This window comes from Phyllobates terribilis, unplaced genomic scaffold, assembly GCF_046119375.1.
Source record: "Phyllobates terribilis strain yellow unplaced genomic scaffold, ASM4611937v1 Scaffold_2__4_contigs__length_985480577, whole genome shotgun sequence".
Taxonomy (NCBI): Eukaryota; Metazoa; Chordata; class Amphibia; order Anura; family Dendrobatidae; genus Phyllobates; species Phyllobates terribilis.
In genome coordinates this window covers 466816359-466831509 of record NW_027362762.1, presented here as the reverse complement: position 1 = coordinate 466831509, position 15151 = coordinate 466816359, and the positions used below count along the sequence as shown (strand labels likewise).

Genomic DNA, 15151 nt, shown 5'->3' with positions numbered 1-15151 from the left:
CTCACAAACAAAACTATTGTTTCTAACCGCTAGTCCATTAGTCAGACAACTTACCTGAGGTGCTAGGAAAGCTTTACCGATAACATCCTATGTAGGTGATGCTAGAACAGAACATGACTGTACTCATTGCCATGGGAGATGATTATACCAATGATGTCAAACCTAAGGTCATTATAGTTATAGTGATCGCAGGATTGATTTAATTTAAAAAAATATTTTACAATTGAACAATAATTGGTGGGCAAATGAAGTGAGGAAATTTATGTCATGCGTGTTTGCCTACTAATCACAGGAGGCAGTAGGTAGGAGGAAGTTTGCAGGACTCTTTTTCAGCGGCCAAGACTACCAATGTGGCCACTGCTGACAAGGACTACCTATGTGGCCATTGGACCGGAATGTTGCAATTCTATTTGCTCAGGTCTCCTCCCTTTGCATTTGCCAGTTAGACATATGAAAAGCTGTCTAAACATTATGTCGATGTGACTGGCTAATATACTGAGCATGAGAAATATGACCAAATCTTCTTTACTAAAGAAGTACATGGCTCCAATGGGCTGAAGGTTTCCTTATAGTTATAGCTACACTCTATAGCCATGTGTCTATTTCATACCAGTGATATGTTTAAATATACAAAGCCAAGCTTATGTCTATGGTTCTGATTGTACAAAGGAAGATTAATATGGACAGCACTAGTTGTGGAAAATATATACATTGGTTTATGTGTCACCTGTTCTGCATTTTTTTTTAGATATTATTCATATGTCGGTAAAGAACTGCTTAAGAAGGATGGAGCGATGAATGCTGCCTAGTCATGGTTTCCTGACAAAAGTGATGATCACTGTTGCAGCCAGTGATTGGGTTCAGTAGTCACATGTCTGTCCAAACCAGGTTTAGAAACTATAAGGAGCACTGGAAAAAAGCAGGGCTGTGGAGTCAGAGTCAGAGTCGTGGAGTCGGAGTCGGAGACCATTTTGGTAGAATCGGAGTCGGTATAAAATGGACCGACTCCAACTCCTAAAATATATAATAAATTGGGTACAGTAGTTCAATGCAGTTTGTGGGGAATATTTTTTCATAAGAATTTGGGAAGGTTATGAAATGTCCTATAAATGTCTGTCCTTTTCCTGATCTGAGGGTCTAGACTTTTAGCTGAGATGAATCTGTGCTACAGTAAATTTATCACTTAAACTTGAGCCATGTATGAGGGAGTCGGAGTCGTGGAGTCGGAGTCGGTGTCATGAAAATTGAGGAGTCGGAGTCGGAGGTTTGGCTTACCGACTCCACGGCCCTGTATTACAGTAGAAGCATCAGTGATTTAGTAAGGTCTTTTATTATTATATAGCAGGGCTCCCCTACCTGTGGATAGGGAGCCACATGTGGCTCGCAGGCTCAGGATGTTTGGCAAGCGGCTGTCTGCCAGCTTGGTGGATTAGCACTAGGTCTAGGAAACAGCTATAAAGAAAAGGTCTCCACACCATGACTTTTGTGAGTAGTCCCTCACAGAAGAGAAGATCTGGATATGCATATACTGGTGGGAAATGGAGTGATAAATATGGTAAGCTGGAGATTGTATGTTACTGCCAGTTAGAGGGGTGCTTGAAGCTGGATACAATAGTGTGGAGGGAGTGCTTGATGCGAGAATATCAAACAGGTGTAAGGATAAGCCCAAGGATATAAGTATGTGAGGAGGTGGACCAGCTGCCATGTTCCCCCCTGAAGAGATCAATGCCACTGTGGTATAGAATATGTAGGACACGAGCTATGGCAAATTTGAGGGATTCTTGCAATCCAAGAGACCCGTTAGAGAGAAGATAGAAAGTTGCTATAGGCAGAAGTGCCTCTACAGTTTCCCCAAGTTGGCTGAAGAGCCAGGAAAATTGGTCTGGTTGGAGAGAAAAGTTAGGTCTTAAGGACTCAAGTTTGAGGCGTCCTGCCTCTGTTTGTTTGCAAAAAGGAAAAAAGGACTGATGGAACCCTTTTGGCTGTAGGGCTTGTGTTTTTTTCTCTCCCTTGAAGGGATGGAGGGACTGTTTGGGACTCTCTTGTTGTTAGCCGTGGACAGCTGATGTTTGTTTTTACCCCCTTGCTGGATTGAAGGACTTTGCAGCTGAGAGAGGGTTGCACACCCTTCGCTGAGGACTGTGCTCAATCCCAAATAAGGACTGTATGGACTGTGTCCTGGTCGTGAGGACCAATGTTGGGGGAGGGGGTATGGACGACCTGATGTTTTGGTCAGGTCAGGAACCTTGAGGACTGTGCCCTTGGACAGGAAGTGCTGCTGCTGTGTTGGCCTGTGGGCCTCTGTTAAATATGGACATGGACACTTGGTTCTGGGGTCCCAACCTAGTGTGACTGGGGTCTTGCTGACCCAAAGAAACAGGAAAGAAAACATCTGCCTTTCTGAGAAGCAAAGAATTAAATGCTTTTTGTTTGGTTTTATGCATTGGTGTCTTGCAGGTTTTCTGGATGGTCGAGGACGACCATCATTTAAGAAAGGAATGTGAGGAGGTGGGCCAGATGCTGTGTTCCCCCTGAAGACATCAATGCTACTGTGGTATAGAATATGTAGGATGTGAATAATGTTTTGTTCCTGATATGTTTTCTTGTGGTAAAAAGTGTTAATTTCCCTGTGGGCTGTTGTACTAACGGTCACAAGATGTCACTATCTTCCTTCTCACTCTTGTACAGAACTAGGTGAAAGGTTTTGCCCAGCAACAAGAGAACAGAGATAGGTGTGTGAGAGTTAACTAGAAGAACGGCCAATAGTGGGAAGGAGTTCTTTGGGATCCTGGGAAAAGGGAATCTATATTAGTCAGTCAAGAAGAGGAAGTGAAAGAGGAAAGACTGGTTTTCCTAGTGGTAAAACTACCAGGCTCATGAGGAAAAGGATCTAGTTACAGAGGCAGCAGGATGACACAGGCAAGTGGGGAACCCTGCAAGAGAAAGGCTTAGAAGTCCAAGAAGCGTACTGTCCAGCAAGAAAGGGACTTAAGCGACACCCATGACGATACCCCTAAGGAAAATGCAGGCATTTTAGATCTTTCCTCATACCTGTTGCCAGAAACAAAGTGCAAACTGTAACTCTGAGAATGAAGCCGGAGTACTGTGTGGAAAATAATGAAGAATGCATAACCTGTAACTCCCTGTTCACCAGTTTGACTGTGCATAAAAACAACACCATTTACAACAGCTGGTTTGGCTTCTTGACTGAGAGGATTAAACAGGACCGTACGACACCCTGCGCATTAACGTGGAATATGGAGATCTCAGATCTTGCAGCATCGTTGCACATGCACCCCTACTTTATACAATTTCCTGTAGCAGGCCAGAGTGACGAAGATGTGCCACTCGACCATGTCCACCACCCTGTGACCCGTTGCAAGCATACTGCCTATAAGGGAGGGGAGCACAAGATCTCGGTGTGCTTTCTATGGGGAAGCATTGGCTGTCATTATACCTTGCTTCATTTGCCGTCCAAAAATTAAGCGTCATCAGTGACACTCGTTTCAAGGGCTGGTCCCTGCTCTGTTCCTGTGGTGTCTCCCTTGTGCAGTGTCTCCCCCATGTGCAGGCTCCCCTGTGCCCCGTGCGATGAGCGTGGCATCCAGTCTGCTGTCTGCTTAGATGAATTGTAATAAGCCAGCAGCAGAGTGGTGTCACTATACCCTGCAGAGACCAGTGACATCACCTGCAGAGGCGGCGCTAGTCCTGCATGCTGGGTTCAGTGACACCGCACTGCTACTATATATATATATATATATATATATATATATATATATATATATATATATATATATATATAGGTGCATCTCACTAAATTAGAATATCATCAAAAAATACATTTATTTCAGTTCTTCAATACGAAAAGTGAAACTCATATATTCATAAAATACATTTATTTCAGTTCTTCAATACGAAAAGTGAAACTCATATACTCACTGTGTTCCAAATTATTATGCAGATAATATTTTCTCAGATTTTCCCAAATTACCTATATGAATTACAGTCATTGTAATTTTCCAGTCAAATAACTATTAGAGTACAATTGAAAGGTTTTTGTACAAACTGCCTATGATGACAGTATATTTTTAAAATAATAAAAAACTCAAACTGCACTCAAAATGCATGTTCCAAATTATTATGCACAGCAGAGTTTTCAACCTTTTCATTTTAATAAAGAACAAAAAAATGGTCATTTTTGAAATTATAAGCATTAGCAGGTTATCACAAACTGAAATCAAACAGTTTTCAACTCAAAACTTTATTCTAGGTGATGTTACATTTGCACATAGGACCCCTTGTTCGAAAGGAGCTTCTGAACTCTCTCGTCCATTGAATTTGTCAGGTTTTGGATGGTTTCTGGTTTAATTGTTTTGCATGAGGACAGAATACCCTCCCAGAGCTGTTGCTTAGATGTGAACTGCCTCCCGCCATCATAGACACTCCTTTTGATGACGCTCCAGAGGTTCTCAATGGGGTTGAGGTCAGGGGAGCATGGGTGCCACACCATAAGTTTGTCCCCTTTTATGCCCATAGCAGCATGAGACGGGGCATTATCATGCATGAAATGATCTCGATGGTCCAGATGGATGGAGTGGAGGATGGCTGGTTGATGGACACCCCATGCAAACATGGCTACGGCGCTAACAAGGAGGAGGTGGAGTAATGTTTTGGGCTGGAATCATGGGGAGAAAGATTGTCGGCCCTTTTAGGATCCCTGAAGGGGTAAAGATGAACTCCATAATGTATGTTGAGTTTCTCAAACAGCACTTCCTTCCATGGTTCAAGAAGAAGAACCGTGCATTCCGCAGCAAGATCATTTTCATACATGATAATGCCCCATCTCATGCTGCACATAACACATCTGCATCTCTGGCTGCTATGGGCATAAAAGGGGACAAACTTATGGTGTGGCACCCATGCTTCCCTGACTTCAACCCCATTGAGAACCTCTGGAGCATCATCAAAAGGAGTGTCTATGATGGCGGGAGGCAGTTCACATCTAAGCAACAGCTCTGGGAGGGTATTCTGTCCTCATGCAAAACAATTAAAGCAGAAACCATCCAAAACCTGACAAATTCAATGGACGAGAGAGTTCAGAAGCTCCTTTCGAACAAGGGGTCCTATGTGCAAATGTAACATCACCTAGAATAAAGTTTTGAGTTGAAAACTGTTTGATTTCAGTTTGTAATAACCTGCTAATGCTTATAATTTCAAAAATGACCATTTTTTGTTCTTTATTAAAATGAAAAGGTTGAAAACTCTGCTGTGCATAATAATTTGGAACATGCATTTTGAGGGCAGTTTGAGTTTTTTATATTTTTTTTAAATATACTGTTATCATAGGCAGTTGGTACAAAAACCTTTCAATTGTACTCTAATAGTTATTTGACTGGACAATTACAATGACTGCAATTCATGTAGGTAATTTGGGAAAATCTGAGAAAATATTATTTGCATAATAATTTGGAACACAGTGTAGAGTCATTACAAGAAGAGTGATCTATTTGAAGTGTTTATTTCTGTTAATGTTGATGATTATGGCTTACAGCCAATGAAAACACAAAAGTCATTATCTCAGTAAATTAGAATACTTTATAACAACAGCTTGAAAAATGTTTTTAAAATCCAAAATGTTGGCCTACTGAAATGTATGTTCAGTAAATGCACTGAATACTTAGACTGAGCTCCTTTAGCATCAATTAGTGCATCAATGCGGCGTGGCATGGAGGCGATCAGCCTGTGGCACTGCTGAGGTGTTATGGAAGCACAGGTTGCTTTGATAGCAGCCTTCAGCTCATCTGCATTGTTGGGTCTGGTGTCTCTCATCTTCCTCTTGACAATACCCCATAGATTCTCTATGGGGTTAAGCAGGGGCGGACACAGACTGTAGTGGGCCCCTGTGCAAGAATTTTTTTGGGGCCCCCCCCTGCCCTTTATAGGGGGCATGAAGGCCCCCCCCCCGTGCATCTCTCATCCCCCCGTGCATCTCTGATTCCCCCCCACTCCTAGTTAATTAATTGTGTTTAAAAAAAATAAAACTTGTTATACTTACCCCCAGGGCCGGCTCCAGGTTTTTGTGGGCCCTGGGCGACAGAGTTTCAGTGGGCCCCTTTAACACATACCATGATTCATGATGCACAGATACCACAGATAAATATATATATATAGTACAAGGCCAAGGATTTCACTTACTACATGACATGAGCGATATCTATTGTAAATTCTACAAGAAACCGGCGAATCCTCACAGCGCACAGTGCAGACCGGACAGTATAGTCTTTCATACAGTATTATGGGCACCATATAATGCTCCATACAGGATACTGACCCCCTTATAATGCTCCATACAGGATACTGGTCCCCATATAAAGCTCCATACAGGATCCTGGCCCCCATATAACGCTCCATACAGAATACTGACCCCCATAAAATGCTCCATACAGAATACTGACCCCCATATAACGCTCCATACAGAATACTGGCCCCCATATAACGCTCCATACAGAATACTGGCCCCCATATAACGCTCCATACAGAATACTGACCCCCATATAACGCTCCATACAGAATACTGTCCCCCATATAACGCTCCATACAGAATACTGACCCCCATATAACGATCCACACAGAATATTGGCTCCCATATAACGCTCCATGCAGGATACTGGTCCCCATATAACGCTCCATACAGGATACTGGTCCCCATATAACACTGCATACAGAATACTGGCCCCCATATAAAGCTCCATACAGAATACTGTCCCCCATATAACGCTCCATACAGAATACTGACCCCCATATAACGCTCCATACAGAATATTGGCTCCCATATAACGCTCCATGCAGGCTGTTCCCCCCTTATAATGCCCCATTACACAAGCGATATCTATTGTAAATTCTACAATAGCTCAGAAACCGGCGAATCCTCACAGCGCACAGTGCAGACCGGACAGTATAGTCCTCCATACAGTATTATGGGCACCATATAATGCTCTATACAGGATACTGACCCCCTTATAATGCTCCATACAGGATACTGGTCCCCATATAATGCTCCATACAGGATACTGGTCCCCATATAACACTCCATACAGGATACTGTCCCCCATATAACACTCCATACAGAATATTGGCCCCCATGTAACGCTCCATGCTGGCTGTTCCCCCCTTATAATGCCCCATGCAGGATGACACCCCCTTTTAATGCCCTATGCAGGATGTCACCTCTACCCCCCATAAAATGCCCCATGCAGGATGTCACCCCCCCCACATAATGCCCCTTGCAGGATGTCACTTCCCCCCTTTTCAATGCCCCATGCAGTATGTCAGACCACCCCCTCCCTTATAATGCCCCATGCAGGAGGTCACACCCCCTCCCTCCTTATAATGCCCCATGCAGTATGTCACACACACACCCTCCTTATAATGCCCCATGCAGGATGTCAATTCCCCCCTCCCCCTCTTATAATGCCCCATGCAGGATGTCACTTCCCCCCTTCCCCTCTTATAATGCCCCATGCAGGATGTCAATTCCCCCCTCCCCCTCTTATAATGCCCCATGCAGGATATCACCCCCCCATATAATGCCCCATGCAGTATGTCACTTCCCCCCTTCCCCCCTTATAATGCCCCATGCAGGATGTCACGCCCACTCTCCCCCCACCATATAATGCCCCATGTGGTATGTCACCCCCCCATATTATTCCCCATGCAGTATGTCACACACACCCCATATAATGCCCCATGCGGTATGTCACCCCCCCATATAATGCCCCATGCAGGACGTCACACCCACTCTCCCCCCACCATATAATGCCCCATGCGGTATGTCACCCCCCCATATAATGCCCCATGCAGTATGTCACACACACCCCATATAATGCCCCATGCGGTATGTCACCCCCCCCATATAATGCCCCATGCAGGACGACACACCCACTCCCCCCCATATAATGCCCCATGCAGGACGTCACACCCACTCTCCCCCCAACATATAATGCCCCATGCAGGACGTCACACCCACTCTCCTGCCCCCCATATAATGCCCCATGCAGGACGTCACACCCACTCTCCCCCCACCATATAATGCCCCATGCGGTATGTCACCCCCCCATATAATGCCCCATGCAGTATGTCACACACACCTCATATAATGCCCCATGCGGTATGTCACCCCCCCATATAATGCCCCATGCAGGACGTCACACCCACTCTCCCCCCACCATATAATGCCCCATGCGGTATGTCACCCCCCCATATAATGCCCCATGCAGGACGTCACACCCACTCCCCCCCCCATATAATGCCCCATGCAGGACGTCACACCCACTCCCCCCCCATATAATGCCCCATGCAGGACGGCACACCCACTCCCCCCCCATATTATGCCCCATGCAGGACGTCACACCCACTCTCCCCCCACCATATAATGCCCCATGCGGTATGTCACCCCCCCATATAATGCCCCATGCAGTATGTCACACACACCCCATATAATGCACCATGCGGTATGTCATCCCCCCCATATAATGCCCCATGCAGGACATTACACCCACTCTCCCCCACCATATAATGCCTCATGCTCCCATATATAAAAAAAAAAATCAAATACTCACCTCACTTCTTACCTGATGCTGATCCGGACTCCACAGCGTCGCCCGCGTCTTCCCGCTGTGACAGCTCAGGAGAGATTGGCCGCACCCTCTGACCAGAGACGTCACAGTCAAAGGACGCGGAAGACGCTGCGGAGGCACAGGGAGGGGTAAGTATTGTGCCGGCGCCGTCACATGACCGGAGATGTCCCTGCGCTCAGCATGGGGCCGGGGAACCATGCTGAGCGCAGGGACATCTCCGGTCATGTGACGGCGGGGGGGTCCTGCGGGGGGGCCCCATGAGGAGACGCACAAGACGGGGGCCCCAACGGGGCTCCCAGGGGGCCCCGACAGCCCGGGCCCCATGCTGGAGTCAGGGCAGTCATGCCCTGATGGCGGCCCTGCTGGAGGCTGGAGGGGCCCCCTCTCCCTCGGGGCCCCCGTTCAATGAACCAGCTGCACGGGCGGTAGGTCCGCCCCTGGGGTTAAGGTCAGGCGAGTTTGCTGGCCAATCAAGCACAGTGATGCTGTTGTTTTTAAACCAGGTATTGGTACTTTTGGCAGTATGGACAGGTGCCAAGTCCTGCTGGAGAATGACATTTCCATCTCCAAAAAGCTTGTCGGCAGAGGGAAGCATGAAGTGCTCTAAAATTTCCTTGTAGACGGCTGCGCTGACTTTGGCCTGGATAAAACACAGTGGACCTACACCAGCAGATGACATGGCTCCCCAAACCATCAGTGATTGTGAAAACATCACACTAGACCTCAAGCAGCTTGAATTGTGTGCCTCTCCACTCTTCCTCCAGACTCTGGGACCTTGATTTCCAAATGAAAATTGGAACTCTGGGACCTTGTGGAGTGTGTCAGTGACTGCCTTCTGGACATCTGTCAAGTCAGCAGTCTTCCCCATGATTGTGGAGCCTACTGAAACAGACTAAGGGACCTTTTTAAATGATTAGGAAGCCTTTGCAAGTGTTTTTTGATAATTATTTTAATTTACTGAGATAATGACTTTTGTGTTTTCATTGGCTGTAAGCCATAATCATCAACATTAACAGAAAAAAAACACTTCAAATAGATCACTCTGTTTGTAATGACTCTATATAATATTTGAGTTTCACTTTTTGTATTGAAGAACTGAAATAAATTAACTTTTTGATGATATTCTAATTTAGTGAGATGCATCTGTGCTGTATATATATATATATATATATATATATATATATATATACAGTACAGACCAAAAGTTTGGACACACCTTCTCATTTAAAGATTTTTCTGTATTTTCATGACTTTGAAAATTGTACATTCACACTGAAGGCATCAAAACTATGAATTAACACATGTGGAATTATATACTTAACAAAAAAGTGTGAAACAACTGAAAATATGTCTTATATTCTAGGTTCTTCAAAGTAGCCACCTTTTGCTTTGATGACTGCTTTGCACACTCTTGGCATTCTCTTGATGAGCTTCAAGAGGTAGTCACCGGAAATGGTCTTCCAACAATCTTGAAGGAGTTCCCAGAGATGCTTAGCACTTGTTGGCCCTTTTGCCTTCACTCTGTGGTCCAGCTCACCCCAAACCATCTCGATTGGGTTCAGGTCTGGTGACTGTGGAGGCCAGGTCATCCGGCGTAGCACCCCATCACTCTCCTTCTTGGTCAAATAGCCCTTACACAGACTGGAGGTGTGTTTGGGGTCATTGTCCTGTTGAAAAATCAATGATGGTCCACCAGCTAAACGCAAACCGGATGGAATAGCATGCCGCTGCAAGATGCTGTGGTAGCCATGCTGGTTCAGTATGCCTTCAATTTTGAATAAATCCCCAACAGTGTCACCAGCAAAGCACCCCCACACCATCACACCTCCTCCTCCATGCTTCATGGTGGGAACCAGGCATGTAGAGTCCATCTGTTCACCTTTTCTGCGTCACACAAAGACACGGTGGTTGGAACCAAAGATCTCAAATTTGGACTCATCAGACCAAAGCACAGATTTCCACTGGTCTAATGTTCATTCCTTGTGTTCTTTAGCCCAAACAAGTCTCTTCTGCTTGTTGCCTGTCCTTAGCAGTGGTTTCCTAGCAGCTATTTTACCATGAAGGCCTGCTGCACAAAGTCTCCTCTTAACAGTTGTTGAAGAGATGTGTCTGCTGCTAGAACTCTGTGTGGCATTGACCTGGTCTCTAATCTGAGCTGCTGTTAACCTGCCATTTCTGAGGCTGGTGACTCGGATAAACTTATCCTTAGAAGCAGAGGTGACTTTTGGTCTTCCTTTCCTGGGGCAGTCCTCATGTGAGCCAGTTTCTTCGTAGCGCTTGATGGTTTTTGCAACTGCACTTGGGGACGCATTCAAAGTTTGCCCAATTTTTCGGACTGACTGACCTTGGTTTCTTAGAGTAATGATGGCCACTCGTTTTTCTTTACTTAGCTGCTTTTTTCTTGCCATAATACAAATTCAGTAGGACTATCAGCTGTGTATCCACCAGACTTCTGCACAACACAACTGATGGTCCCAACCCCATTTATAAGGCAAGAAATCCCACTTATTAAACCTGACAGGGCACATCTGTGAAGTGAAAACCATTTCCGGTGACTACCTCTTGAAGCTCATCAAGAGAATGCCAAGAGTGTGCAAAGCAGTCATCATAGACTGTTAGAATTTGTATTATGGCAAGAAAAAAACTTTAAGAAATGAAGGTCAATCAGTGCGAAAAATTGGGAAAACTTTGAAAGTATCCCCAAGTGCAGTTGCAAATCCATCAAGCGCTACAAAGAAACTGGCTCACATGAGGACCTCCCCAGGAAAGGAAGACCAAGAGTCACCTCTGCTTCTGAGGATAAGTTTATCCGAGTCACCAGCCTCAGAAATCGCAGGTTAACAGCAGCTCAGATTAGAGACCAGGTCAATGCCACACAGAGTTCTAGCAGCAGACACATCTCTACAACAACTGTTAAGAGGAGACTTTGTGCAGCAGGCCTTCATGGTAAAATAGCTGCTAGGAAACCACTGCTAAGGACAGGCAACAAGCAGAAGAGACTTGTTTGGGCTAAAGAACACAAGGAATGGACATTAAACCAGAGGAAATCTGTGCTTTGGTCTGATGAGTCCAAATTTGAGATCTTTGGTTCCAACCACCGTGTCTTTGTGCGACGCAGAAAAGGTGAACGGATGGACTCTACATGCCTGGTTCCCACCATGAAGCATGGAGGAGGAGGTTATTCAAAATTGAAGGCATATTAAACCAGCATGGCTACCACAGCATCTTGCAGAGGCATGCTATTCCATACGGTTTGCGTTTCGTTGGACCATCATTTATTTTTCAACAGGACAATGACCCCAAACACACCTCCAGGCTGTGTAAGGGCTATTTGACCAAGAAGGAGAGTGATGGGGTGCTACGCCAGATGACCTGGCCTCCACAGTCACCAGACCTGAACCCAATCGAGATGGTTTGGTGTGAGCTGGACCGCAGAGTGAAGGCAAAAGGGCCAACAAGTGCTAAGCATCTCTGGGAACTCCTTCAAGATTGTTGGAAGACCATTTCCAGTGAATACCTCTTGAAGCTCATCAAGAGAATGCCAAAAGTGTGCAAAGCAGTCATCAAAGCAAAAGGTGGCTACTTTGAAGAACCTAGAATTTAAGACATATTTTCAGTTGTTTCACACTTTTTTGTTAAGTATATAATTCCACATGTGTTAATTCATAGTTTTGATGCCTTCAGTGTGAATGTACAATTTTCAGTCATGAATATACAGAAAAATCTTTAAATGAGAAGGTGTGTCCAAACTTTTGGTCTGTACTGTACATTTTCCATTATCATCATGAACATGATGATTTTCTGCATACAATGAAAGAAGCTTTGTAATGGAACTGTGCTGAATAGGAGTGCACTAGAGAAGAAGGTGGCCACAAGTGCAGATTCTCAGAGTATGGCCGGGGTCCCACTAGCGTATGGCATCCAATGCGAGAGCATCGGATGCGATATGCTAATCACATTCAGCTCCTGCTCTACTGTGAGCGGGAGCCGAGTGTCAGTGCTCCGATCCTCTCGCAGCACAGCTGTAGAGGGGACGGAGAAATCAATTTCTCCATCTCCTCTGTTGCTGGCGTCGGGAATCGCACTTCACTCTGGTGTTATCCAAGAGCAGTGCGATGTTTCACATGCACCCATAGACTTATATGGGTGTGTGTGATCCAATTTGAGGATGCAATCGCAGCATGCTGTGATTGTTTTACCATGCCGAATCGGCATGAGAAAATAATCACAGATGTGCGCTGCCCCGTAGGGTAACATTGGGGCGAGTGCAATCCGATTTTTTATCGGATTGCACTCGTCCGATTGTCTCGCAAGTGAGATCGAGCCCTATGTAAAGCAATTGGATGGAGTTCACAAATACAAAGGGATAATATTTAATTCATATCTCTACCCATAAATGAAAACTTTCAAGAGAAAAGGATCGGATTTGCACTAAGCTGCATTGGTCACCTATGCTTTGAACTGAGTGCTGCAGTGCAGCTCGGTTCCACGTTTTCATGCAGACACTGCAGATCAGTGGTGTTGCCAGATTTTAGACCTATGACTTATGACCTATCCTAGAAGGGATTGTCCAGTCTGCCGCTAAAAATCTGCAGTCACTCTATTTGACTGCAGACTTTTGTATCCTTAAAGCACGTGCACCACATTCACACAGGGGCATCATTAGGGGGGAAATACGGGGCGATTGCCCTGGGCCCCCATTCCTTTGGGGGCCCCCAGAGTCTACAGCAGGAGCAACACTGATAATAGTTATCAGTGTCACTTCCGATGTGGAGACTGCTTCAGGACAGTTGGTGACATCATGATTATGTGACTGTGATGTCGCCACAGGTTTTGTATTCTGCAGGACTTCAGGACCTTTGGTGACATCACGATCATGTGACTGGCCATGTGACCATGATGTCACCACAGGTTCGGGACTCTGCAGGAGTTGGAAGAACCGAAGAGGAGATGACTGGTGGTAAGTCCTCTATTGTCTGTGTATGTGTCTGTCTTTCTATCTATCTTTGTGTGTGTCTTTGTGTGGTTTCTCTGCCCATGGCTGTTAACCTGTTAAAACCGGCTGTCAATCTCTGACAGCAGCATTTGACACACACCGGCAGGGGCCGCATCGTTCCACGCTCCCATCTTGGGTTGACGATGGGTTTCTATGATGATGACCCCTATGCCTGTCATTACGATTCTCCTATGAAAACCATCCATACAAGATTTTAGCTATACATAGCAGTGCTGATGCATAGCATAAGTGATCAGACAAGAGCAGCTTCAAGTGTCCTAAGGGGACTATTAAATACAGTAAAAAGTAAAAGAAAAATATTTTTTAAAATATGGAAAAAAAAACAAAAGTTCATATCACTCCCCTTTTGCCCCATTAAAAAATACACATATTTGGCATCGCTGCATTAGTAAAAATCCAGTTTATCAAAATATAAAATAAATTAATACAATCGGTAAACTGCATAATGAGAAAAAGAAAAGATCTAAAACGTGAGAATTATGGTATGTTTTTTTGGTCGCCACAACATTGCAATAAAATGCAATAACAGCAGATCAAAACATCGTATCTACCCCAAAATGGTCTCAGTAAAAATGTCAGCTCAGAGTGCAAAAAATAAGCCCTCACCCAGCCACAGATCCCACAAATTGAAAGCGCTACGAGTCTCAGAAAATTGTGACAAAAGCAATTTTTTTTTTTATAAATTTCCGATTTTTTTTTCACCAAAAAAAAAATATATGTCTATAATATGTATGTATATAATATTTAGATTGTTTATAACCATATTGCATTGATATGTTATACCTATGCACTGGGCTCTTTATATGTAATATATGCAGTATGCAACGTGAGTAATACTTACATTTGGATATACAATTATATACCTCTATATGTATTTTGACACAATATTTCTATACTAGAGCATTCTTGTAACTGTTTACTATGATATAGCACGTGCTGACCCCCTAGTGCTCGATATTTTGGGCATTCCTTTCTTTCTATTTCTTATTTGTTGTATATTTTAGATGATGAAATTGACGCGCCCCCTGGGCCTGTGTTGTGCAGGGGAACCCGGAACCGGGCCTGTTGTAGAATGCTGGGGGTTGTAGTCTCCGTGTGGCGGTGACCCGGTCCGTGCCCAGGGTGGTCAAACCAGTGGCAGTCTTAATGTATAGCAAATGTCCGACTACGCCACCCGTGGATTGCGGTTAGTGGGGACCGCCGCTGCGCTGCCGACCGCTGAGGCTGATGTTGTTTGCGCAGCCGAGTATGGGATAACTCCCCACGGGAGAAGTATTGCCTCAGGGCAGCTAATGTGAGAGATGATGGGAGTGATGGTGTGAGGGTCCCAGTGCTAATGGTGCTGGTGCGGCAAGGAATCACAGAGACGTGAGGTGCAGTTCAGGGTCTTTACTGATGGTACAAGGCAGACCCTCCCGGGAGTACTGGCTAGTATAAGGGACCTGGTCAGTCTGCGAGCAAGCAGGAGTTCCCCTGGCCAGGTGGAGTTGTAGGCCTC

General features: G+C 45.0%; 1 protein-coding gene and 1 long non-coding RNA gene across 3 annotated transcripts in view; one reads left to right on the top strand and one right to left on the bottom strand.

Annotated features, from left to right (window-relative positions):
* Nucleotides 1–15151, bottom strand: part of RIMS3 (regulating synaptic membrane exocytosis 3) — a 182644-nt gene that overhangs the window by 23115 nt on the left and 144378 nt on the right. The gene's annotated exons all lie outside the window — the stretch shown is intronic.
* The window catches only part of LOC141216943 (uncharacterized), a 137272-nt gene that overhangs the window by 7952 nt on the left and 114169 nt on the right, over nt 1–15151 (top strand). The gene's annotated exons all lie outside the window — the stretch shown is intronic.